Source organism: Columba livia, chromosome 2 (genome assembly GCF_036013475.1).
Source record: "Columba livia isolate bColLiv1 breed racing homer chromosome 2, bColLiv1.pat.W.v2, whole genome shotgun sequence".
NCBI classification, from domain to species: domain Eukaryota; kingdom Metazoa; phylum Chordata; class Aves; order Columbiformes; family Columbidae; genus Columba; species Columba livia.
The window spans coordinates 32,037,437-32,065,261 of NC_088603.1; the positions used below are offsets into that span (position 1 = coordinate 32,037,437).

The 27,825-nt window shown below is 41.4% G+C and overlaps 1 long non-coding RNA gene across 1 annotated transcript in view; it reads left to right on the forward strand.

The window, feature by feature from the left end:
* The first annotated feature begins 6,138 nt into the window (after positions 1-6,138).
* Positions 6,139-27,825, forward strand: part of LOC110365086 (uncharacterized) — a 50,156-nt gene continuing 28,469 nt past the window's right edge. The window contains exon 1 of the long non-coding RNA XR_010470060.1: positions 6,139-12,245. This is a non-coding gene — a long non-coding RNA (uncharacterized LOC110365086). The remainder of the gene's footprint in view (positions 12,246-27,825) is intronic.

The following is a 27,825-nucleotide window of genomic DNA, read 5'->3' on the forward strand; positions in this document are numbered from 1 at the left end:
ATGCTTCATCTTTTCTGTCTTAAAAGTGAAGATCTAAGGTAAGTTACGTACGACTAACTTGTATTAAAAAAAAAAAAAAGTTACATAGCTTTCTCATAACTGCTTGTTTTATTCACTTGCATAATTTATTTTGTGATGTTTTATCAGATTTACCATTTACTTCACATGGTTCTGATATCTGACATCTGGAAAATACTTCTTAATGTCTATCTTTGTGACTTTGATATTTTACTTTGCAAAATATTAATTAAATCTGTCAAATTTTATGTCATTTTATATTTTAATAATTAATCAATATTTTATAGTCATTCCTATTTATTTCATTTGGTATATTTTTTTGTTGTGCAATATTGACTTCAATGATTTTTCCTGTGTTTGCCTGAGCTACACTTTCTGGAACTTTATGGCAATACTTGTTGGTCATACTAGTGATGAGCCTCAGGACCTGCATTTTCCACCACTTTTGAGCTATCATTTGCATAAATTATTTTTTAAATCCCCATTTCTGTATTATGGAATCACAGCATTTTTGGTATGTTTGTGCCCTTGGGAAATGCATTATAATGTATATATAACTATTATGTATGTTATGATAATACTTTCTCACAGTTCTGATTATAATTATTTCATGCTCACAGTGTTATGTCTATCAGAGCTTTTTCTCAACAGTTCTGACACAGAGATATAAATTCCATGAGAGCTTTTATAGCACACTTTATTGTAGACCAGTTTCAGGCTGGGCAAAGAGGTGACTACTGTTAAGTAAAAAATATCAGCAGTAATGTTTTCATTATTACTTTTTTTACTGTTATTATTATAAACTGATGAACAGTAATTGTAGTTTTTAATGTAAAATGTTTAACTACTTTAATTTGTTCCTTATCATGTGAAAACATCATCCTGAATTGTTGGTTTGTGTTTTCTTGGCAAACACCTGAGACAAAAACAATTCCCTAAATATGAATTGTATAAAAAGATGAGCCTCTAGAAGGCATTGCAGGTGAAGAACAGTATTAGAAGACAAAGAGAAATCCAGTCTCTTTCATTAATGAGATGGAGGTTAGCTAGCGAAGTATTTTTAAGAAATCTCTGAAAAAAGGTGTTACCTGGAAGTTCCATGTGCAGTCAGTTGTGTCTCTCCCCCAGCTAGATGTAAACTTCCTACCGTAAAAGATTAATTTGTTTGAAGCTTTTTATAATTAGCTTTTCTTCATTCTTCTTTGATTCAGAGAACAGGATGTGCAAGAGAAGATTTACAAACCACTACCTGTGTCAAATAAACTACATTTACCACAGAGACCTAAATCTTTTTTCAGAGATTAATAAAGTATAGATATGTCTAAAAATGTCTAGACAGGATTTCCTTTTCAGAACTTTGGCAGTATTGTGACACAAAAGTAACATTTTAGATATAGTTTTAAAAATTTCATATTACAGAAAACAGAAGGACCATTTAAATTTTTAATAAAAGAGCTTGAAGTTTGAGTTGATTTGTTAAAGCCAACAGTTCCCGGCAGCTCTCCCACATCCTTTCACAGGTGGAGGGGATCCCTGGTACTGTTGTTGGTTTAGGTCATTGTGTGCAAGAATGAGCAAGTGTAAAGTACCTACATAAGGAGGTCCGTACCTGCTCCTGTGGGACAAATTTCAGCTCCACAGAAACACCTTGCATTAAGACAAGGTGGGAAATAAATTTTAGAGATGGACAATGAGAAGTTCTGCTTACAGGATTCTTCAGCTAATATGAAGACCATGGTGGGGCTATAGAGATTGTTCTTTTGAGTAAGCAGTAGAGTCTTTACTAATGGACTCCCTCAGTTGTATTAAAGGTTATAGATAGAGAAAGGAGTCTTACTTCTTTTGCAACCACCTCACCAGTAAGACTTGCAGCTGAGCTGAATTTTCTAAGTTTGCAGCACGTATTTAAATTGATGAACTAACACAGTTAAAGTAATACAAATCCATGCCTGCCTGGCAGATTTGGTTTGTGTGGTGTACCATAGCAAGATTTCCCAGCCTTACAACACTGCTGTTTCAGGTTTGTAATGGAATGCATGTCTTCCAGACCCTTCTGACTCCAAGAATGAGGGTTTTTTTAAATTGAAACCTAGAGAAGAAACTGGTAAAGTAACAAAAAATGTTAGTATTTTGTACAAGGCCATCTGCAAGGCCTCCTGCTACATTTTCTTTAAGTTCTTGGCTAAACCATAGAAAACAAACACCTCATCTAAATTCCCCATTGTTCTTGAAAGCCTTTCCACACACTTTTGAAGGTGCTGCCTTTGGCCACAATGAAACCACATCTATTAATGTCTTTGCTGGGAACATTGGCATGCTACGACTGTAGATCTTGTACAGCTCTGACCACAGTGATGCATATCAAATGAAACTAAACCATTCAGTATAGGCATATTCCTCTCAAGATTTCCATCCTTTCAGTGATAGCCTATGTGTCTGACATAATCCTCACTTGATACCTAAACTATGAAATGTAGGAAGTCTGTTCTTCCTTGCCTTCTGAGAATTAAACATACAGAAAATTTCAATAATCATAAGTCTGGCTCTTGACGTGTCATGTGACCCAAACAACTGCCATTTAAGTAAGAGGTTGTGACTGAAAAGGCATCTTCTTAAAACAAGTAATTGAAAGTATCTGGTCTCATTTTTGACATTTATGGTACCATACTGGATTTTTATATGAAACATGAAGAGATGACAAGAAACATTTTCAGACGTAGTCATGGACCTCTGAATGTATTTACAGAAAATCAGAGTTCATAGAGTTCCTCCATATGGAAAACAAACAAACATATTTTTTTCACATAGTTCTGTGTGCACAGAAAGTATAAAGCATTTTGCATCTTTTTTCAAGTCAAATGGCAGTACTCAGGAAACATAATGCTACAGTGTTCTGATAACTGTGGAAAAATCAAATTTCCACTGAGATGTTACCTGTAAGAAGCATTCAGGCTCAAGTTCTCTCCTAGGCTGAGAGATTTACCCTGAGTAGTGACAGACACCTTGTGCCAGCCTGTAAGTCCATGTTAATTTGGACGGAGTATTATTTCACCCCATATGAAAGAAAGGATTGTTAGGGAAGGAATGCAAAAGAGGAGAAAGACTGAAGGATTGAGACATGGAAGCTATGAAGGATGCAACAGACAGGACTTAACTGGGTAATAGTCCTGACAATTTGTTATTAAAAAGGCAAAAGCACATATGTAATTTTTGTATGCTGTATAGCAATACTGGGTAGAAAAAACACAAATCAAAGTTTTGCCTTGTCCCTTACAGTATTTGAGCTACACTTTGTATCTATGTAATCCTATGGGCTAGTGCAGCTGGAATACACTAGTTTATGCAGGCCACAACTCAAAGGGCATGGTGCAGCTGTCATGAAGTACAATCACTTCTAACCTTCCAACTTGAATAAGACGGTAGTCATTTCTAATGTAGTTGACAATGGTCAAGGTGTGAGGATTCAAGTCATTCTCTTGGTTCTTGCAGTGAGACCTACTCTGCTAGGTGGGTTTATAAACATTGCAAATCAGAAAAGTAATGTCCTGAGTGTGATAAGACAGCAGAGAACCTGTCCTGGTTTCCATGGGTACAATGTCTTCAGATGTTGCAGATTACCAGAGCTTCCCAACTCTCAGCTCTGTTTGGAAGCTCTGTTATTGAGCAGACAACTCAGCAAATGTGTTTGGACAATATGGATCAGTAGTCAGCAAAACAAATAGGATGCCTGAATGCAGTAAATTATGGCTATGAAGTAACAGATAAAGTGTTATGGACTCAAGTAACATCAATTCATGTACTGATGTGTAATAAATCTCAAAGCTTAAAGATTTTGCTAATTAAAACACATTTAGAAGGGAAAAAAAAAGAGACTGTTACTCCAGATTTTAGTAATGCTAAACACAAGGCTGGAGACTGTTCTTGAGAGGATGGCAGGACAGCATGAAGTACATACGGCACTTTATAAGAGTCAAAAAGAAAGAAGGGAAAACTGATGTCATTAATTAATTTATTGAGATGTCTTCTTAGTGTTGTTTTAGCTTACATGTTTATTAACTTGGGTGGTTGGCAGAGACTGAGAAGAAATTTGTATGTTTGAAACATCTTGTGCAAAGGAACTCATGTTTGAGCTTGAGCTTTGAAACAATAATGTAATGGAAATGACAGCTAGTAGCAGCAGAAAGGTATGCAACTGTGGTGGGTTGGCCACAGCTAGAGACCCCTCAAGCTGCTAACTCACTTTCCCCCTCAACAGTACAAGGGGAAAAAATAGAATGAAAAAGCTCATTGGTTCATTGGTTAAGATAAAGATATGGAAATCACTTCCAATTTGCATCATGGGTAAAACAGACTTGGCTTGTGGAAATTTAATTTATTGCCAATTAAAATATATTTGAATAGTGAAAAGCAAAAACGAAAGCAACACCTTCCCCCCATTATGCCATTTTTTCCAAGACTCAACTTTATTTCTTCATTCCCAACTCTTACACCTCTTCCCCACTCCAGGAAGTTCAGGAAGGATGGACAATAGGGGGTTGTGGTTAGTCCATAAGAGTTCCTCTCTACTGCTCCTTTCTCCTCACAGTTTTCCCCTCTCCACAGGCTGTGGTTCCTTCAAGAAATATCTACCGACTCTGAAGTGTGGTCCTCCATGGACTGCAGTGTGGATATCTGCTACAGCATGCTTTTCTCACAGGCTGCAGGGAAATATCTTCTCTAGCACGTGCAGCTCCTCCTCCTCATTCCCCCTATCCTTCTTTGGCCTCGGTGTTCGCTCCACTGTTTTTGTTTGTTTGTTTGTTTGTTTGTTTGTTGTTGTTGTTGTTGTTGCTTTCTCCTCCACCTGTCTAGTGTCTTTGCCCTTTCTTATATGTGTTTTCCCAGAAATGCCACCAGCCGGGCTGATGGGCTTAGCTCAGTGGGTCTGCTGGAGCTGGCTACAGCCAGCTGTGTCCATGGCCTATTCTCACAGGGGCCATACCTGCAGGCTCCCCCCCCCCGCAACATCTTGATACCTACACCAAATACAACAACCCAACTGAAACTGTCTCCTAAGAAAAGAGCATGTCTGAATGTGTACAGATAATTATAGCCACTCTACCTGTCTGAACATTCTCAGCAAACCAGAGGTTTAATGTTACTGCAGGTGTGTTTCACTTGTTAAGGGCAGATCAGTGTTGTACAGGCTTGGGGAGAAGTGGCTGGAAAGCTGCTTAGCAGAAAATGACCTGTGTGTGTTGGTCAACAGCTAGATAAATCACAGAATCACATAGAATCACAGAATGGTTGGGATTGGAAAGGACCTCTGGAGATAATCTAGTTGAACCCCTCTACTAAAGCAGGTTCACCTAGAACAAATTGCACAGGATCATGCTTGGGTGGGTTTTGAATATCTCCAGAGAAGGAGACTCCACAACTTCTGTGGGCAGCCTGTTCCAGTGCTCTGCTACCCTCAAACTAAAGAAGTTTCTCTTCATATTCAGGCGGAACTTTGTCTGTTTCAGCTTGTGCCCATTTCTGCTTATCCTGTTGTTGGGAACCACTGAGAAGAGTCTGGCCCCATCCTCTTGACACCCACCCTTAAGATATTTATAAGCATTTATAAGATCCCCTTTCAATCTTCTCCAGGATAAATGGACCCAGCTCTCTCAGCCTTTCCTCACAAGATGCTCCAGTTACCCCATCACCTTTGTAGCCCTCTGCTGGACTCTATCCATGACTTTATTTCTATGACAATCAAGAAAGTAAGAGGACTGTTCTAGCTGCCCACCTCTGGGATCATTTGTCCCCTACTTCCAGCAGGCATTCAGCCTTCCAGGTCAGCCATCTCTCTGATCTGACTGCTCTGTTGCCTTCTTGAACTCTTCCCTGTTTTGTGCTGTTTTTCATTTTTGCTTTCCAGTAAAAAATAAATGAAATTTAAAGGTTTAGTGGATGGGTGACATGAAAACCACTTTATTTACTTATTTCCAGCCTGCTCCACCAAAGACAGATAAGTACACAAATGAAAACAAATGACCCCAAGAGAATTTCACTATTTTTCATTTAAAACAAGTAATTTCACTGAAGAAATTTTTAAGCGTTGTAATTGTGCTTTTGTTGATTCAGAACCTACTGAAGCCAACTGGGAGCTTTCCCACTGATTTCACTGATTCTGGATGGGGTCTCTTATGAGCTAACGATGTGTTGTTGATTTGGTGTTTGTTAAAAGAGAAGCCAGAACTTTCTGAAACTTTTCCTCAGACTCGTTATCCTCCACTCAATTTGTTTCTGCATTTCTTTCATGAATGTATGTATGACATCAAAAGCGGCAAGGGAGGGACGATTATGAGTTTACGTTTCTCTTTCCCAGAACTTGCATGGTAACTTCATTTGTTGTCTGTTCTTTTAATGTATAGCAGGCTCATGCTGCTTTCAAGATGGAAGCAGAGATTTTCATTATTCTATAGGAAAAGTTTTCACGGCAAGATCCTTTGAACATATTCAATTCCAGACTAATGGAGAATAGGAAAAAGCCATGGGATACCATTAGAAAATCTGATTTCATGACATTTTAAAAAGAAGGCTGTCTTCTTTTTAATCCATTTCCTAGGATCCTGCTGAGGACCCCTTCTGACATTTTGTCATCTTGTCAAAAATAAATGTTCTTTGCCTTTGCTCTGATGGAGGTGGGGTCGTTTTTACAGATGGCTTGGTAAAGTGAGAAGGGCCCAGAAAAAGGGATAATTATTCATAAATGACATTTCCCATTTCTGTGGGTTTTCCTGAACAGGACAGATACTCTAGTATCTGTTCTAATGACAGGGAAGGATTTATGATCTCTCTCTCTCTTATCTCCTGTGATCCTGGGAGTGTAAATACTTTCAACTCTTCAATATTATTTTTTTATATTTTTTTTTAATTTTATTTTTTAATCTCCAATGCATCTTACTTCATTTTGGCATTCAACTCCAGTCAGTATCGAGAATCCCAACTATGTAAAGGCAAAATGTCAGATAATCACAGAATCACAGAATCACAGAATCGACTGGGTTGGAAGAGACCTCAGAGATCATCGAGTCCAACCCTTGGTCCAACTCTAGTCCGTTTACTAGATCATGGCACTAAGTGCCATGTCCAATCTCAGTTTAAAAACCTCCAGGGACGGCGAGTCCACTACCTCCCTGGGCAGGCCATTCCAATGCCTGATCACTCTCTCTGTAAAGAATTTCTTCCTAATATCCAGCCTAAATTTCCCCTGGTAGAGTTTAAGCCCATGCCCCCTTGTCCTATTGCTAACTGCCTGGGAGAAGAGGCCAATCCCCACCTGGCTATAACTTCCCTTCAGGTAGTTATAGAGAGTGATGAGGTCACCTCTAAGCCTCCTCTTCTCTAGACTAAACAACCCCAGCTCCCTCAGCCTCTCCTCATAGGTCTTATGTTCAAGTCCCTTCACCAGTCGTGTTGCTCTTCTCTGGACCCGCTCCAGCACTTCAATGTCTTTCCTGAACTGAGGGGCCCAGAACTGAACACAATACTCCAGGTGTGGCCTCACCAATGCAGAGTACAGGGGAAGGATCACTTCCCTTGTCCTGCTGACCACGCTGTTTTTGATACAGGACAGGATACCGTTGGCCTTCTTGGCCACCTGGGCACACTGTTGGCTCATGTTGAGCTTCCTGTCAATTAGTACCCCCAGGTCCCTTTCTGTCTGACTGCTCTCCAGCCACTCTGCGCCCAGCCTGTAGCGCTGCAGGGGGTTGTTGTGACCAAAGTGCAGCACCCGGCATTTGGCCTTATTGAACTTCATCCCATTGGAATCAGCCCATTTTTCCAGTCTATCCAGATCCCTCTGCAGAGCCCTCCTGCCTTCCAGCAGGTCGACACTCCCTCCCAACTTGGTGTCATCAGCAAATTTGCTGATGATGGTCTCAATCCCCTCGTCTAAATCATCAATAAAGATGTTAAACAGGACTGGACCCAACACTGACCCCTGGGGAACACCACTAGTGACTGGCCGCCAGCTGGATGCAGCCCCATTCACCAGCACTCTCTGGGCCCGGCCCTCCAGCCAGTTCTTAACCCAGCGTAGAGTACACTTGTCCAAGCCATGGGCTACCAGCTTTTGCAAGAGTATATTATGGGAGACAGTGTCAAAGGCCTTGCTGAAGTCCAGATAGACCACATCCACAGCTTTCCCCTCATCCACCAGGTGAGTCACCTGATCATAGAAGGAGATCAGGTTGGTCAGACAGGACCTGCCCCTCCTAAACCCATGCTGGCTGGGTCTGCTTAGCTGTCTAACGTATGCCTTTCATAACCACCAGGCAGACATCATTTTAATGATATAATTTCTTAAGGTTAATTTGTACTGGGTGTGAAGCATTAGGTCACACTGTATGTTTGTTTTCAAGGCCAGGAGGTGTGTGATGGGAAGCGTTCCCTTCTGCGGCTGTGTAGAGCAGATACTCGGTTATGGTAAGACAGCCAGATGAGTCACAGGTGGCAAATCACCAGGGTACTAAAGAATTTGACTGTAGCCACTTTCAGCCTTGCCTCTGTTTGAGGAGACTTCCTCTACCCACACTATACTGTTCACTTCTGACTCACCCGCACCCAGACAGACAAATCTAGGAGTCACCATGTGGAGTCTGTTGAGCTAGAGCGAAGAACGCATCGCATTTCTACGTACATGCAGCTCACAGGACTTACCGCAGCTGTTTTCTCTTTCAAGATGTGTGGATTTAACAGCCAAATTAGACCAGAGGGAAGTGGGTGGGTTAAGTAAGGTTTAAACTTTGGGGCCTTGATTGTGTAGCACTTTGACTAGAGGCATGTTGCTCTTTGGGAAGCCTGGAAGATCCTTGTGGGCTGAACATTTTCTCTGTAGGCTGTCAGTCAGGTCTCATCTTTTGCTCTAATGAAGTCCAGCTTTCTTCTTATGGCCTGTTATCCCTAATGCATTGACAATAGTCCAAGTCTCAATGCTGATGAATAAGTGACAGGAGCTAGGGAGCTGTATAAACTTGTTATTGAAAGTTGAATTGTTGAATTTAATAGAATAGTAATCTCCCTCTTTCTCTTTCCTTTAAAGGAAATGGTGTATTCATCTTTAATCGGTCCTATGACAGCTACACAGAGGGGACTTTCCTTACCTTCTTGTGCACAAGAAACTCAGAGATCTCATGTGAAAATCTTGTCTAGCAGACCTAGCAGAGACTTGAGAGTTTCCAGTAACTAGCTTGAAACTTATAGACAGCATTGATAAAGTCCACTGATGAACCGTGGGAAAATGGATGCAGCCCTCTGTGTCTTAAAACCCTTTCAAAGAAAACCGCGGGGCATTATTACTGCTGATTTCGAAGGGGAACTCAGGCAAAACAAGAGAAATACCTACTTCTCCATTCCAAGACTATGACTCATTTAACTTTCTTTTTTTTTGTTGCCTCTTTATATAATATTTTTTTTTAAAGTCAATTCTTTCTTCCTCAAAGACATTTCCACTCCACAGATTTCTATGTCCACTACACTGTGATTTTATTTTGATCTAATTGTTGAACTCAAGGTGCCCAGAATGTTCTGTTCTCCTAATTCTGAATCTTTTTCCTGCATAAATTACCTGTAGGGTTCAACTTCTGTAATATAATCCTCCTGATTGGTGAGAAAATGTCTACGTGGTGCTTTGCCAAATATGCCATCTTATATTTGGCAAAAACATATTCTCAGAACTATTTTTGAGGAAAAGGATATGGCTGAAAAAATAAAAGAGCCAGAGTCTCATGAGCTACATTATCACTGTGAGAAAGGGGATTTTCATCACTCTTTCAAAGCCAGCTTCCTACAGCATGTGCAATCAGCACCTGCCAAGCACATGGGGAATGTATGAAGGGAGAGCTTTTTCAGTGTTTAGTGAATTAACTGCTTATGAAAGGAGGCCCAACAACATTGTACTTATTCAAGAAATAGGTGTAGTAAAGGCAACCACATTGCAAACGTCCCTGCTCCTCCAGTGCACATAACATGTGGTCTACGTTCTTCACTTCTAAGAAGGCGAGATGAGCTCTGCTTCAGTGCTCTCTTCAGCTCTGGCCCCTCAGCAGCCACTGCCAACCAAATATCTGACTATCCAATTCTCTGGATTCATGGAAGCACATCTGTGAGAGGCCGGATTGTGCCTGTAACCACATTTCACATAAATCATCACATTACAAACAAATGCTGCTGACGTGAGACTACGTACCAGTAACCTAGAGGTGGCTATCACTGTGCAGTGTTTCACAACCAGTTCCTTTGAAACACCGGTAGACTAGTTTGGGGTTATGGTATTGCAGAAGCTGACTATTTTTACACTGATCCTGAAATAAAATTGTTCTAAATGCAGTAATTACAACAGGCTTTCAAATATATTGGTGTCCAATCACTGCCTTTTTGCAAGATTATCAGAGAAGGCTCTAATGTACAAGTTTGAACTAATGTGAGTTTTTCAAAAACACTTTTTTGTTGCTGGTATATTAACTGACTTTTTCTAAGATGATGTCTTTGCCCTAAGCAGCAGTTTGCTTGCTGTAAGGCACTTGTATGGAACTAAGCTCATTACCATGGATGTGGTACGCAGCAAAGCTAGACCACAGCTTTGCTACCAGCAGTCCCCGAGACAGCTCCTACCTCTAGCAGCTGTCTTAGGGTGTCCCATTGTTTGTCCAGCTGACGTCCCAGTTTGTGCACAGGGAGTTATGTTGTGCAACGAGTAAACGACGTAGCCAGCAGAGGGCAATGAAGGTCAGGTTTTGGAGAGATTACATAAAACAATCTCCAAGTGGTCCAAAACGTAGGGCAAGAAGGTCAAGTAAAAGCATGTCTTCTCCTGCTACACATTCATTTCTATTAATTACTATGAGACCTAAGTGAACCCTTGTCATCATGTAATCTATAAACATCCTTTTAAACAGCCATATTAAACAATGTAGTTCCTCATTTATGACAATGTAATTGGTAGTCTTTTGAACAGGAGGGAAAAAACTAATGAAAATTATACTCTCCTAAAGTAGGACAAGCAGTTTAAACCAATTGCCAATAAACCCATAGGTCCTCATATAAATTCTGTTTAATTGGTCTGTTCTGGGGAGCAGTTGTTTTGTTTAACTTAATAAATGGGCCATTTTCCCCAAGACAATTAGGTGCCTGGATGAAAAAGAGAGAGGGCCAGCGAAGTCAGCTGTTGCTCAGTTCAGAGAAAAAAAGATGTTTCTTTCAGTCAGATGTGAAGCTCTTTATCACAGATACTAATCCAGCATACTGGAAATAATGTGAGTTTGCAGTAAAGAACAGCCTTTTAAACTTGTGTGACATCTGCTAGGGACATAACTTATATCTAGACACTTGGGCAAGCAGTTGATGCCAAGAGAGTGCAAGCTGCAAGTGTTATTTGCCTCTGACAATCTGGACAACATCTTTTTGAACCTAATTGTCACTCTAGGTGCCAAATATTTTAAAACCGATCTCTTGACATTGCTACGTTAACCAATGAACAGCTTAATAGCAGGAAATGCCTGGTGTGTTAGTGGGAAATTGTATTTATTTATTCTGTGGAAGATCCTAAAGGAACCCTTCAGGACTGGGACCATGTTTCAGCTCTGCTACACTGCACAGGAAGCTCCTATGGGCAGTAGACCTGGGGTTCACTTTTATATGTGTTACACTTGCTCAGTGATCTGGGGTATGTCATTTGGCTTTTCTGTACTGAGTATCATGTCTCAAAACAGTGTTACTAATTCCTCCTAGTTAAAGTACTGTCAGAGCTGTACATGCAATTGACTATACGAAAGCTGATTGTATTTTGAAATGGGATAGGAGAGAGAAAGAAATATCTATTTTATGACTGTGGTAAGCCATAAAGGGAAAGGTCCTGAGCTATTTGTCTGAAATGAATAGATCTTTGCCTCCCAAAAGTTCAGCAGAAAGCTGGAAACTGTAACTGTCCTGGTGAAATTCCTGTCTGACCATTCAGAGTAACAGAGCCTGGCACGAATGCTACAAGACCCATTGCAAGAATGAAAACACTTCTTTTAAAGAGGAAAAAAAAAAAAAAAAAAAAGAAAAGAAAAGAAAAGAAAGCAAAACCTTGTGATGATGGTGTGGACTTCAAATACTCAGGACAAGGAAGAGCAAAGTCCCAGAGGAAGAAGGGAGTGAGTCACCTGCCTAGTGCTCCCAGCAGAGGTTTCCAGGCAGGGAGCAATCAGCTGGTGGTAAGTGCCCTAATATTCCTGGCTATTAGCAGTAATGGTAATGATAACTAAAGCTCTTTGTGCTTGTGTGTACTTATTTTAGCAAGAACACAGGACATGTTAGGCTGTGTCAGATCCAAGAAGGAGATGTTAGTAAGTCTGTTTGTATATGAGCTAACTGTTGCTTCTGAGTTTTTACGATGTCTTGTCAGCTAACAACCAGGAGCCCAGCTGGCGCCAGCTCGGACATCAAGTGGCATCTGCATGAGAAGACAGCAAATATTTGACTTGGTGCTGATGAGCTAGATTTCAGTCATGGCTCTCTGCTCCCCACCAAGTGAATCATGGCAGAGGTAGTGGGTGTGTTTGAACTCTGACCATTCTTTTAATGGCTGATGATTTTTGGCTTTTCACTGGGCTGACCATTACAATGCAGCCAAGTGGTTGCGTTCATATCAGTACATCTGAAGTGCAGTCACACAGTGGCTTTGCCTGGGGCTCTGCAACTGCTCCCTTGAGAGCAAAGAGATGCTGTTCACAGGGGGACAATGTTTCTGGGAAGGGAGCAAGGGTCCCCTGACGGGAGGACTTTCTGGAGCTTCTTTTTGGCAAACGCAGGCTTCCAGGTGTGCAGCGGAGGGCAGCCTGCCTCCGCTTCCCTTTGCCTGGGCTGACTTTTCTCCTGCGTCACCAGGGCCAGCTGAGGATTCGATAAACATCGGGCTGCCCCAGTTTAGCTGCTGCACAGTGTTTTAATGGAGCCAGCGCACTGTAATGTAGCAGCGCTTCTGCCAGGCTGACGTACTCCGCCAGTGCCGATTAAGTGAAATCAGTGAGCACAAAAGTTGTAGGCAAGTCACAAATAAATTATATTCATAGGCTTTAAATATTTTATTTTATTTTATTTTATTTTATTTTATTTTATTTTATTTTATTTTATTTTATTTTATTTTATTTTATTTTTTTCTGGGGCTAAGCAGAGTGGTAATTCAGTCTCCTATGTTTCTTCTACAACACAAACTTTCACCCAGCTACACCTACCCCTTTGAGGACATATTTCAGATCTTAAAGAAAAATGTAATCGTTCATTGTTATCTACTTAGGTGTGTAAAATAAAAATCCCTATCTCCTCACTCATTAAATTAATCATCAGTGGATTTTCTTTCCCATGCCTATCTTGAACTGTAGGAGGAAGAAGAAAATGTTGAAATACCTTTTTTTTTTTTTTGAGACATTCACACATCAGAGCAAAATGAAAGTACTAATCAAGGAATGGCCAACCTTCCTTAGTGTTCCTCCCCTTACACCCGCTTCTTCCACAGACAGACCAGTACCAGCTGTTTGGGGAATGAAGGGGACAGGCAGCTCAGAGAGAGCCAGGGGAGTGTGACAGTGGCCTCCTGGGGCTCCTCCAGCAGGATGTGGATGAGCTGGAGGACAGCTGAGCCCTGCGTGGACTCATCATATGGTCATTTAAGCCTGGCAGCACCTCAGCAGGGCTGTGCGTCTGGTCATATGGCGTCACCTCTGAGCTGCATACAGATCTGATATCATGACTGGGCAGCCCCTTGCTCCAAACATTAATAAGAGAGACTGTTATAGTAACAAAGGACGTTTTGAAGTCCTATGAGTTTATGATAAAAGTGCAAATGTTGAAAGGCTTGGGAAGCATACTTAGAAGAAAGTAAAAGTTTGACACTTTAAAAAAAGCAGGATTTAAAGTTTTGAATCACAAATTCTTGAAATCTACTTCTTTCTGTACCATTCTTGCTTTGGCCTTGATGAATCACAGCCTGTCCTGTTTTCAGATGTGGACAGAAATTTCTAGCATCCTTTTATATCCAATCAAAATAAATCTTACGCATGCCACTTGCATTCTCTCTGAAATATCTAATATTAGGATTCTTTGCTCATAAGATCAAAGCTATGCATTTTAAACAGAGAAACAAAATAAAAGAGAGAATATTGCAGATGAAATGAGTTGTTCATTCTTTTTGTAGTCAAAGACCTGAGACAGAAAGCTTAATTGATTTTGTAAGACATTTTCTGCCACTGCAGCCACAGTAAATGACATTTAATTGAATAAGGTACAATAATGAAAAAAAGATAAAAGAATGGTTGGTCAGAAAAGTGAATGCATTTTTTTCTCTTTTCTACACTAGGGAAACAGGAACTGGACAGTGATGAAGAAAAACATCTTAAGGGAACAGATTTGTTAACTTCATAACTTCTAGAATATTTTACATCTTTAAAGAACAAATGTTTACTGCTGTACAAGAATCAGCTACGAATTTTTTTCAGCTTTGAACAAGGAAGTTTTATGGTTTGTGAGTGGAGAAAGCAAGACATAGAGGGGTAAAAATACTTTGTAACCATACCACAATAGGGAACTAAGAAGTGAATTATAGTTTTCTAAACCTGGAAATATTTGTAATCAAACATAATCAGTTTATTTGCAGGTAGCGGGAATTTGTTTGTATAAAGAATTCCCTGTAATCTGATAGAGAAACTAGCAATGCGTGCTTTCTTTAAAATGAAACTGCATGCTCTTGGCTTAGCTTGTTATGTCTTATGATGTACCTTTACAATGAGGATGTTTTGTGTTTCTTAACAGTAAATTATAATATGCCTTCTCAGCTGAGAGCGATTTCCCACCCTCTTGTCAAAAGGTCAAAAATAGACTGGAAATTTCCATACTGATGAGGAAACCTTAAAACAAAAAATGGCATAGGTGGGGTAGCACGAAATGTATGTTGTTGTCACGGGCTCTTAGCCAGACCTGTTCTGAGCTGATCCTACCTTGTTTTTTTTTCTCCCCTCCTCTCTCCTTTCTCATATTTTTCTTTTTTCCCATTCTTCATTGCTCCAAACCTAAAGATGCCCAGATATGAAATGCTGCCAGTCAGGGTTCCCAAGCTTCAAAGGGATCTCTCATCAGCAGAGACAGAGGCTCTTTTGTGTAGCTGTTGGAGAGTGGCTCTGGCTGCTTCCGCACAGGCAGGGAACTCCGGAGCTTCTCTTCACTCCAGCCTCTCACTGCACCATCTGGATGTCGCAGGGGTTTTTTTGTATGTTTTCCCCAAGGGTGCAGACGAAGTATGACTGCAGTCAGTGCAATGGTCTGCAGGGAGATGTCATTCTACATGACTGAATGCAAAGAAACAGGTATCTGCATTTCAGCGCCTTGTGTGAGGAAGCCTCTCCCCAAAAGGTGCTCTTGTGTTTTGTTGTCTCTGACCAGTCTTAAAACTATAGGAAACAAATGCTAAACTTCTGCTGAGAATTAATCACAAAATGGAGTCCATGGGTATAATAATAGAAAAACTGTGAAAAAATAAATTAAATAGAATTAATGCTAAAATCTTTAATTTACTACCATTGTCATGAGGTTCTGAGGGTCAGGAGATACTGCTGTGCTTTCTGAGAGGTGTCTGGGATTTTACAGAACTGTCAGCTTGATTTCACAGCCTTTTCTCTATTTTTCCATGCCCTGCTCTGTGAAAATGTGAGTGCAAAGTTCTGCTCTGCTGACAGGTCAGGTTAATACCCACTTACCAAGGTGCAAACAATGTGTCAAATACAAGAACCAAGGAGGGGTGACCCTTCCCTTTCGAGCAAGTGATATGAAATGGGTGAGAAGGCAAAGGAAGAGCAGTCACAGTGAGTCAAGCCTCTGATCTGTTTAACTAAGTATTTTACCAGCTAAGGTTGCTAGCAGGGAATACTTAACAAGAATATAGAAAATAGGGTAAAAACAGAAAGTGTCTTTCTGTAATACCATCCATCAGCTGGGAGAGTGGGAAGAGAGTCACTGAATGAGGCTGGAAAAGTCCTCTTGTATCTCTTGCAGTGAAGAATTTTAAATTGTCTGTGATTTACTCTCATGCAGAAAGATAGTTTTTATCAATGGCTTTGCAAAAGGCAAACTTACATTTACTTTCTCCTCTCTTTCTGGAAGCTGAAGTTTAGCATCACTTCCCTCTGGGGCCAGAGGCTCCTCGAGAAGGGCGCAGTGTCTTTCTGTGTGTCCGCAGCAGAGCGCCAGTTCTCTCTGGGGCTTTCACACACTCACATTCACTGCTGTTTCTTCCGCTTCACGTGCCCAGAAGATCTTACCTCTGGTCAGAGTTTCATGGTATCCATGGCTCTCTAGATCGTGTGTCTGGGGTTTCTGTTTTTTTCTGCAGGCCTGTGGGACTCGGACTGTAGGAGCGAAGTTGATGGGTGAGACAGAAAGAGCTTTCTGTGCTGACTTAGAAGATTTCTGATGACTAATAAAGCTGAGCATTCATTTTTGAGAAAGAAACAACAATCTGGAGAAAGAAAACCCTCCTGGGGATCTCTTGTCACATTCTTTGTGTATCTGAGAGACCTGTGAAACTGTAAACCTGGTGAGGACTTCACCTTCCCTGCTCAAAGAGAAGTAAAGCAGAGGCTTGCAAAGTTTCTTGCAGTAGTTTCTTGGGATATTATTACATTTTTTCCACAGGTTTTAATGAGAGGATGCAATGTGGGATGCACTTTCTAAGGTCCTAACTCAAAGAGAAACTAAAAAGATGTGCTGTGAGTCACTTTATAAAAATACTTTCAGATGCTCTAGAGAAAATGCTCCTAGAACATCTGACCACTGAACAAAAGACCATATTGAGCCTAAATAGGCACAGACTTTTTACACTTTGTGGCTAAAAGATTCAAAGGGCACAGAAAGACACAACCAAAGGCAGAGCTGGGCAGTACAGCAAGGAGAGGGTTTGGCTGACAGTGCATTGTACAGTGGGCACAAAATGGTGCAGCTCTTTGCCTTCACCAGGCAGCACTCCAGCATATTAACATCTTTTATTCAGCATTTAACAAGATCATCGCTGTGTCATGGCTGCATTTCTGTGTGATGCCAGTCTGACACTACCTCAGGGTAGAAATGCTCTAAGTATACCACAAATGTACTTAACAATAATGGAAAATCCTTTTGCAAGCTGGAGAATAATGCACTCAGAGCAGAAGAGCTGCTCTGGTGGCCCCAAGGTGATGTCTCCCAGAGCAGCCGGAAAGGTGAATGCACAACAGCAGCAGTGTTTTACAATAATCTATGTGAAAAGAAACAGAATGACAGGACTGGAGGCTACAGTGAAAACAGATGAGATTTTTTTCCCTAGTGCTAGTGATAGTGAAACATTCTGTCAGACTTTTATTGAAAATACATGTTTTGATGAGAAAAAAAAAAAGTAGTTTTATTCTTTCCCTATCTTTTTTTCATCTGTTGTCATTTGGAGAATAGATTATTTTTGTCTTTAAGAGCTTTTGCACAAATGGTAAAGTTGATTCATAAATAAAGGAAATAGGCATATTCATTTTCCTTATAATATATCTCACTGTCCAAAGTAACTGAGATCTTTTCTCCATTGCTTTCACTGGGACATATTTGTAGTTGGATGAACAGCAAACCCAACTGCAGCATGGAACCTTTATAGTGTAAGGGGCTGGGAAGCATTTTGAAAGGTGGTTAAGGTCACAACATGTCATGTGTTGTTCAGCAACACCTTGGAGCCAAGGAGTCTCTTACTCTGTGATTCAGCTCCTCCCAGGTATGTGTCTTGGCTGTCTCCCAGCTCTGCAGCAAGACCTGGGCATGCACCAGCCCCAGCAAGCTGTGCTTGCTTATCCATGGGGTGCAACTGTTGGGGCTGAGGCTGTGAGGGTGCCATGATATGTCACATGCTGTCTGGACACCTGGGAAACCTATGCAGAGGGTGGGGATGGGATAAGAAAGGTACTGCAGAAAGCAGAGGCAAGATATAGCCTCACATTGTCTACAGCCTAAGCATTAATGTAAAACAAAGGCTGAGACCTATCATACAAGTGGCTCCAAGTAACTGGTATCAGAGCCTCTGAAAGGTACTCCTTTCTCCACCTTCCTCTCTCTCAGAAAATATAAAATGATTATCAGCCAACAGTGGACATTGCCAGGCCAGGGAATTTCAAATACTGACAAAATCTCTATTACCCAGATCACCTTGGCCCAGCAGAGCTGACTGGGGAGACCCCTCTATGGATGGGGCCAATATTATTCAATATATTCATTAATGATTTGGACGAGTGAATAGAGTGTACTGTCAGCAAGTTTGCTGATGACACCAAGCTGGGAGGAGTGGCTGACACGCCAGAAGGCTGTGCTGCCATCCAGCGAGACCTGGACAGGCTGGAGAGTTGGGCGGGGAATAACTTAATGAAATTTAACAAGGGAAAGTGTAGAGTCCTGCATCTGGGCAGGAACAACCCCAGGTTCCAGTATAGGTTGGGAAATTACATATTAGAGAGCAGCGTAGGGGAAAGGGACCTGGGGGTCCTGGTGGACAACAGGATGACCATGAGCCAGAACTGTACCCTTGTGGCCAGGAAGGCCAATGGCATCCTGGGGTGTGTTAGAAGGGGGTTGGTTAGTAGATCGAGAGAGGTCCTCCTTCCCCTCTACTCCGCCCTGGTGAGACCACATCTGGAATATTGTGTCCAGTTCTGGGCCCCTCAGTTAAAGAAGGACAGGGAACTGCTGGAGAGGGTCCAGCGTAGGGCAACAAAGATGATTAAGGGAGTGGAGCATCTCCCTTATGAAGAAAGGCTGAGGGAGCTGGGTCTCTTTAGTTTGGAGAAGAGGAGATTGAGAGGTGACCTTTTTAATGTTTATAAGTATATAAAGGGTGAGTGCCATGAGGATGGAGCCAGGCTCTTCTCGGTGGCAAACAATGATAGGACAAGGGGTAATGGGATCAAGCTGGAACACAAGAGGTTCCACTTAAATTTGAGAAAAAGCTTCTTCTCAGTGACGGTGACAGAGCCCTGGAACAGTCTGCCCAGGGAGGTTGTGGAGTCTTCTTCTCTGGAGACATTCAAAACCCGCCTGGACATGTTCCTGTGCGACCTCATCTAGGCGTTCCTGCTCTGGCAGGGGGATTGGACTAGATGATCTTTTGAGGTCCCTTCCAATCCCAAACATACTGTGATACTGTGATGCCATTGCAAGGACATGCGGAAGAGCTGTTGGGAGCCAGTAGTCAGTACCTTTATCTGCATTTGCAAATAGCCTGGGACAAAGCAACCAAAACCTTTGCTACTTTTGCCTTCACATTAAGGGGATGGAGTGGGAGGCTGAAGGCATGTAATATCTGATCCATGTGGTGCATGGCACAGAGTATCCAAGAGACATTACTGTCCCAGTGGCCTAGAGCAGCAGAGGGATATTCTGGGAACCAGCTGCAATGACTATTGTGGTTGAGATATTTGGATTTTAGAGCAGTGATGTTTCTGTGGTGCCCAGTGTTTTAATCCAGATTTGCCAGTCTTTCCTACAGTGACCTACAGATCTCTGTCTAAATTAATGCAGTACCTTCTGCTTTCAGTGCAAAAGAGTAGTTTGATAATATCCTGCTGCAATGTTGCTCTTTATTACAGGAGTAATTGCCCTGACCTAGCAATTCTGATGTCTTTTGTATTTACCCAGGTTTTGTACACTTGAATGGTAATACAAATTCAGGCAAAGAGTTAAAAACCACTGAGCCTCTCGTATTTTTTCCAAACATCACATGTCATCTAGCTATCTGCTTTTGCTCTAATTTGTGGGACTCCTTGTGCTGTGAACATGGCCTTGGAGATTTTTGCCTCAGGTCTCTTGTGGTATTTTTGATTCCTAATTGTGCTCACGGTGACAGAGCCCCTTTTAAGATTCAGTCTGAAATGGAGATTTTTTTTGCTTGTAATATTCCAGTTGTTTTGTAAAGGCTGACTTCAGGGGCTCGCTATGGTCTAGCTAGGCGAGTGCTTGTCCTCAGTTCCTAGGCGTAATTAACAGGGTCCCCTTCTGTCTCAGCCCCAGAGCTGCACAATGGGATCCAAGTCTGGAAGGAAAACTTTTCTAGTTTATGTGATAAAAATCTCATCTCCACAGACAAGAAGAAGGAGTTTAAGGGCACAGTGGCAGGTGGGAGAACCCCATAACCCAGTCAGAGAAAGGGACACGGTCCCTCCTAAGTCTCTCCCAGCAATGCCATCAGCCCCCAGCTGGGAGGTGACACTCAGCACCAACAGCAGCTGCTCTCTGGAGCACCTTTTGGACTGAGGGTGGCATGGCCTGAGGGTATGTGACACATTATGGGCTGCAGACGAAGAATATTTTGACATTACTCAAGGTTTACAATGGGAGGTTTAGGGGACTAACCAAAGGCAGAGAAATGGAGGGATCAAGGCAAGAAGGGAGGAAGAAATGTGGGAAAACAGTCAGGGCTGGTCATATGTAAACAGGCTGCTAGTCACCACATTTATCTGGCTGTGCCTTGTGCCCAACCAGTACAGTCTGTCCTATCTTCTTATTAAACTCCATTTCTAACTGTTTTCCTCTGTGTGTGTGTGTGCGCGTGTGTGTGTTCAGAGGTCTACGTACCAGCAAACAGAGTCAGGCCATGGTTAAGAGGACCACATGACTGTGGTGCCAGACTGAGAGCACATATGTTAGTGTGCGATAGCTAGCAAATATCAAACCGGACTAGCCAGCAAGCGGGTCAACTGTCTGTGAGCCACATTTCAAAAGACCCATAAGATATGTGTCACTGTGTGTGAGGCCACCAGAGGAGCTGGCTACCATGGGGACCAGGAGGTCCAGGGCAATTCCTGCAGAGACCATGGTGTCTGGGGCTGAGTGACAGGTGTGTGTTGGTGTCTGCAGGAGGAACCACCTTGTTCATATGCATATGTATATTCCTATTAACAGACCTTCATCCTGGTCAGCCACAGACACAAACAGGATGTGGCTGCTGTTTACATTCATGTGCATGCTGAGTGTGCCTGTCAGTGTCGATCTGCATGGCTGGCTATGTAAATATGCTGTGTATATATGTGTAGATGGGGTGTTTTGTGTGCATGCCTACTGGGCTTGCTGGACCCAGGGATGTGCCAGGGGCAGTCTTACCTTTCTTTGGCTGCTGGATTCAGCAGCTCCCTAACAGCCTCCTCCCCTTTTTTTTTTTCCCCCACTTTTAAGTCATTCTCACCCGGAGTACAGTACTCAACTTGCTGTGATATAATTTCAGAAATAACCTTATCTTGTTAACCAAAATCTGTTAAAAGCTTGATTTGGCAGACAGTCCTGTAATCAAAAGCTACTGAGTCATTTTGACTCTTCCCCGTTTTGCAGGCATGCGCTACTAGCAGATAAAACACGAAGCCTTTCTTTGAGAGTTATTCTCATGTCCACACCATTTCAGTGTTTCAACTGGCTTCTAAGCATTTTCATAGCCCATTTGATCCTCTCAAGAGACATTAATCAGCTGTCAGTTAGACCGTAAGAGTGAGAGGGAGACCTGGTGCATACACACCCATATGTTGAACTTCTCCATAAGACAGAAAGCATTTCTAACTGGCTTACCCTAAAGATTCTTAAGAGTGTAGATCCTCAAAAACTTGTCTTTTTTTTTTTTTTTTTTCCTACTAGCTTTTCTTGGTGGAGTAGCTCCAGAATAAAACACATAATTAAAACTTGTCATGCATCAATCACTTCAGGGCAAATAATCCAGATAAGTATTTTGGTTTTACTAGCGGCTAAGTGGGTAAGTTTGGTATTTCCTGTGCTATAATTCAAATTTATGGCATCAGGCTAATTTATATACCAGAGCCTGTACAGAAAGCAGTCAATTTGGTGCCACAGCTTTACTTGAAGATGATTCATATCAGACTTACAAACATAACATTTTATCACATCAGATGATGTATAATATCTATTCTTGGAAATGAATAAGAGTGATGAGATAAGAACTGTAACAGAACATCACAGATTTCAGGAAATTAGCTCTTTTTCACTGGAAGTCAAAAACTAAGTCTGAAGAATGAGTTTGTTTAGGTCTACATGTTTGTTGTGTGGTGGGTTTTTTTTTCCACCCACCCCCTCCCTTCCCTCTCCCCCCCCCATCTCTCAGAAAATTATTCTTATACTGTTTCACATTTAATGTGATTTTTTTTAAGCAATATCATGTGATATTGGCGTGTCCTATACCAATGGAAAAACTAAAAAGACTTAAATGCAGAAATCTTTTATCTAAGGAAGGTACATGGTAGGTGGATACCACAAAACCAGTCAGGTGCAATGTGGGAGTTAAAACAGCCAAATCTGCAAACTGAGCTATAGCATTACTAAGTTAAAACCCAAACCAAACATAACCTTAATTCAACAGAATTGACTCATCTCAAGGCAGTCATGGGTTGTGCAAACAATCTCGGACGACATAATTTCTGAACTGAACAGATTCTATCCAACTCGTGATAAGGGAGCACTGAAAGAGGGAAGTTATTTTGATTTATTTTTACTATTAGCTGAACCGCTGCTATTCATACAGGAATTCATCCTAACCAGAGTATCTTCTCATCTTGGTACATGCACAGAATTTAAGAAGAACACTGTTAACATTCTCCTTTGCTGTTCAACCCATGACACTGCCTGTGTCACTTTACACTACCCAAACTTTTTATAGAAGATCAAGTTATTTATTATGTCATAGGCTCTTTATATTATTGTTCACAAAGTTGTTCCATAGGAATGGGCCAAATCAGATTCAGTTGTCTTTCTATATTTCTATTTCTATATTTTCCAGTGAGCAGGGAGAGTGGTGCTGGCCCAGGAGGGAGCAGAGGGTGAGCCCAGCCCTGGCTGAGCAGTGCCCGCATGGGCAGGGAGAGCAGGAGACAGGGCTGGAGACCAGCATCTTACAGTATTCCTGGGGCAGAGACAGAAGGCCCTGAGCTGAACTGGAAAGGGGCTTCCGGTCCACGGACAGGGATAGGTAAAGGGTCCAGGTGAGGCCAGATGGGCCAGTAAAGCACTCAGGGCCCTGATAACTTTTTTTTTTATTATTATTATTATTTTTTTTTTATTTAACAAGCAAGCAAATAACTCCACATAGTCTTCCATAGGATTGTAACATTTAAATCTGTGTAGGGACCTCTAAGAGAGGAACCGATGGCAGGAGCAGATGGTTGTCTCAAGCTTGAGGAGGAGCAGCACATTGCATGAAGCCTTTCCACGAAACAGCTCTGGTGTCAGCCCTGGCCTCTGTCTGAGGGAACACAAATTTTTCCCACTTTTCCCCCAACACCCTGACTTCATATTTTTCTCACCTTCATTCTACCTTCTCCTTCCCCCTTCTTAGCTAGCCAGTCACACTCCTCTTCTGAGAAGCAGATGCCCATATTGATGTCTCAGTTGTTCTTACCCAATATGTCTGAAGGTAACCTGCCCAGCTCTTCCGTCCCAGTCTAAACTTTCACCATTTGCCTCCTCTCCCACCTAGACCCTTGTTCTGACTCTCTTTGCCCAGCTGGTTCCTTCTTATCAAGTCCTGGTTTCCTTTGGTGTTGGACTTTTCTGTCCTTGCTCCTCACCCTCACTGGCTTCCAGCAGGTATCCTTTCTCAGGGTGCATCCAAGACAATTCTAACTATGCCCAAATTAACTTTCAGTATGCAATATATGACTGCGTCCAACTCCACTGTAATACTAAGGAACTGATTCTTATAGTTGAGAGAAAATGATTATCAAGGTTAATGTGATAGTGATCTGTTTTGTGAATTATTTGTTAGATCTGCCACAGAAACAAACCCTTTCCACAGCAAGAAGGGTCGAAAGTGGTTAAAAACATCGTAGCACTGACTTGCTGATTCCTTTTCACAAAGGGTGGGATCCTAGAGAAGATTACATTGTTTATGGTATTTCCTTCTGACCTTCTGCAAATTAGAACCTGTCTTATTAGAATGACACTTTTATTGTTTGCTGTTAGATAGGCCCCAGACAAATCATTTTTTTTTCTCTGCAACTGTAAGCCATGTAACTAAAGTGGCAATCAAAGCAGAAGTTCAAATTATTCTTCAGACTTTCTATGCTAATGTGTTACTCTCAGAATTCATAATGCAAACAAAACCCACCCCTGCAAATTGTCATAGTTTTTCAGATATTTTAAAAACACCATCAAATCTTATGTTTAGGAAGTGGATGTCATTCACAGACTAGCAGGAAAAACTCCAGTCCATGATGTTAGTTCGGTCTCTAGTCCTCCTTCAGTAAAGTACGCTGGCTTGTGTTTAAAGGGATAAATGGGAGTTTTGTCTGAATAAAGACTTCATGTGAGTAAAGTCTTTAGTTGAGGACTTTAGTCCTACAATTAGGAGCATCTGTTCCAATGTAAAGCTAACACGATTATTGAAGCAACCTTTGATGACCAAAATTCTCAAGCCTGAAATAAAATTAGACTTAAACAAATTTGGTTTGCTGCCCCGGGTATAGCTGAGCAATCAGATTTCAAATGATTGGTCTAAACGTTTATTCACCTTAAAAAAAACAGGGGGATTTGGAGGCTAAAAGTTTTAAACTAAAACATTTTTAGCTTACACTATTGATTATCACATGAGTTGGGTATTTACAAAAGATTTTTGATATCTGAAGTTGTGCTAGATATTATCTGAGTCTTCTGAAGCTCAGGGATATAGGTGTTTCAAGTTCCTATATCATACAGCTTATTACTGTAAACATTAGGGACAGTTGTTTTCAGAAAGAGGAGGAATAATCAGATTAGTCTGCTCAGTACTACCCCTTGAACAATATGCATTGTATTTCTGTAACAAAATCATTTTCAGAATACATGTATTTTCATAACATTACCAATATTTGAGAGAAAGAAAATATATTTTAATACATTTTTGTTGTGGTGGTCTTAAAAATCCTTTATTAGATTGGTCCTTACTACAAGAGCTCCATGGCCATCTAGCAAGCAAGGAGGGAAAACAGTCCAAAAATATGCAAAGGGACAAGTGTGTTAAGAACAGGCACCCTCCCAAGGAAGGTGTGTGTACGAGTGTTGGTTTGTATTGCTCTGATGAGATCTAAGATCTCTCCCCTTACTCCTCACTCACCCTGAGGAGTGGAAAGTGCGGCTTTCTTCACAGTGATCACAGTGTGCATTATTTCATTGCCAGTAGTTATTGTGGAGGGATGAGGAAAATGGGTATAATACACTCATTGTGAGATTCACCATTGAAGTTGGGCAGTGCATGATGAGGTGTATTGACGATGAGATTTTGGGTGAAATGGAAACTAGTCTGTACCATGAGAAATGTCTCTGGATCACATGATGAAAATAATTCTCTCTTTTGGAAAAAAAAAAAATATCACTAATGCCATTGAAGACAAGGTAGGGATTTAGGATTGTGGCTTGAGTGTACTATGCACAGTGGCTTCCTGGTGGAAGATTTCAAACACGTGGACAGAGCCACTGGCTCTTGCAGAAGGTCTCACACTGAAGCTATTTGTGTCTTCCTAAAATTTTTCTGTAGTTAGTGTTGAGACAGGTGTCTCCAGATATTTGTCAAGAGATCTTGAGCATCTTTCTTCCTGGGTTATGTTCAAAATTTATGATTTAGGGTCTGATTTTACTTGTTCTTAAACAGACAGCTCCTGAATGAAGTTCAGTCTATTGTCTCTGAAATAGCATCTCACAGAGTAGCCAACCAGGACACATGTGGTACCCACTGTCGTGTGTTTTACATGTTTACAGAGTTTAAATATCTTTCAGTCTCTGCCCTGAAGATATTTCCGAACAAAATCAGGACTGTCTCGCTCAAACTGAGATGGTGATATTAGGTTAATTACTATGTAAAATTTGATTAATTTTTATGCAACATATCAGATTAGATGAGTAGTTCTATTATCCTTACAATTCTGTGAACTGTTTTAATAATAAAGAATAATATTCAGTGCACATTACCAGTCACAGCCAACAGAGGATGTAAATCTCTTACATACACACTGCACAGACCTGACATTTATCCTTGAAGAATTCTAGTTCCATGTCGTGTTGCATATACATACATACCTACATATATAGCCACCCGGAAACCAGACACTAGTCTTGGCGAGTCTCTGGGCTCATTGCTAGTGTTTACACACTTGGCTGTAGCTTGGCAGATGTCTGAGCTGGTGGGCTTAGCTGGAACCAGTACTAGTCATTGCTGGATTCTGCTACAGCTGGACCTGACTGTATGAGTACACTTCCTCTGTTGCATTACAGGGCCAAGTGGTGGCTCATGCTGCACTGTGGGAAGAGACCTAGGGTGCTCGTATACGTCAGCCCTTGGCAAGAGGTGTTCACCATCATGGTTCTTTTCAGACTGCAACAGGTGAACATGCTGGGTCTGCACTTAGGACGAAGCTCAGCTTCTCCATTGCACAGGAGTTTGCAGACACATAGGTGGGAGCAGGAGCAATCAGACTGTGCGTCAGGAGATGAATGGTCTGAGTGGTCCATAGGTCAGGACTCAGCCTTACTAGCCTAGGCACAAGCCTGACTTAACTGGCAAACAGAGTTACCTCCACTGTCACATTTATTTACATTTAGCCAAATTCTGCCAAGCATTCTAAACCAGCATTTTAACTTGCCTCTGGGAAGATGTTGAAAGCTTTCAGCTCCCATTAAACTCATGCTTTGCATAGGTATGGGTAAACCTTTAGTGTACTTTTCCCTTCCCCAGGCTCAGGACAACAGGGAATAAATTTTCTCTGGTTTGCAGAAGTACAGTGGTTTCTTATGCTGTGTCTAAGGTTTGGGACCTGAGTATGCTCCACAGCTTGCAGGTGGGGGGAGTGCACCAGCCTTCCTGCTCTGCATCTTGGTTGCCTTGAAGAGGGAACCCAGATACAGTGCCCATACTCAGGTGTCACACCTGAGGCAACAGGGATCGGGATTGAAAAGGACATGACTTTGCATGCCTGGCCTATAGTCCTGGGGAGCATTTTGGCAGAGTACTACTAGTGGGCACATTCACTGTACTTTCCAGACCTGCCTTTGTCCTACCTGTGGCCAACACACTGTTCCAGAGTCTTGATGCTAGATATAAGTTCACTGTTGAACCTCCTTTAATGAAGCTTTCTGCAACAGACATTGGAAATTGTATCCAGTCGTCACATATGGGATCTCCAGTGACTCCACCAATGACTGCTGGCTCAGAGGAGCAAGCCTAAGTTGGCAGAATTTGTGTAGCTGTGTTCTGGTATAGCCTAGCATAAATTTATCTTTTCCCATCAATGGACAAGTTTGGACATGGAAGTATTAACTCTGTGAGAGAAAAAACTTGGAGAAGGCTGTTTGCGTCTTTTACATTAATCATCTTTACCACCCACATCATTAAAAATATTCCAGAAAACTCTGTGTTAGATAACACTGTATGTGGTTAAGATATAAATTCCTTAGCTTTTGAGCATAAATAAAGAACAATGTATGTACAAAAGTATTATGTATTATGCTGCTAGTCATGATTTAATAATCTATGTTATCACTGTTAAATATGAATGAGACACTGAACAAAACAAAATGGTTTTTCTTTAATTGCAGTCTCTTGTTTTTTCTCAGAAACTAATTAAGCATAGAAGAGATAACTGCAAAATATGAAGTGCTCTTGAAAGAGACTTTTTTGCACATGTGAAAGGCAGAGGAAAGTATAACACCAGACGGGATTATTTTGATGAAAAGACTCACAAGTTGCCAATTAAGTGAAAAATGTTGTGTGATATTGAACTGCTC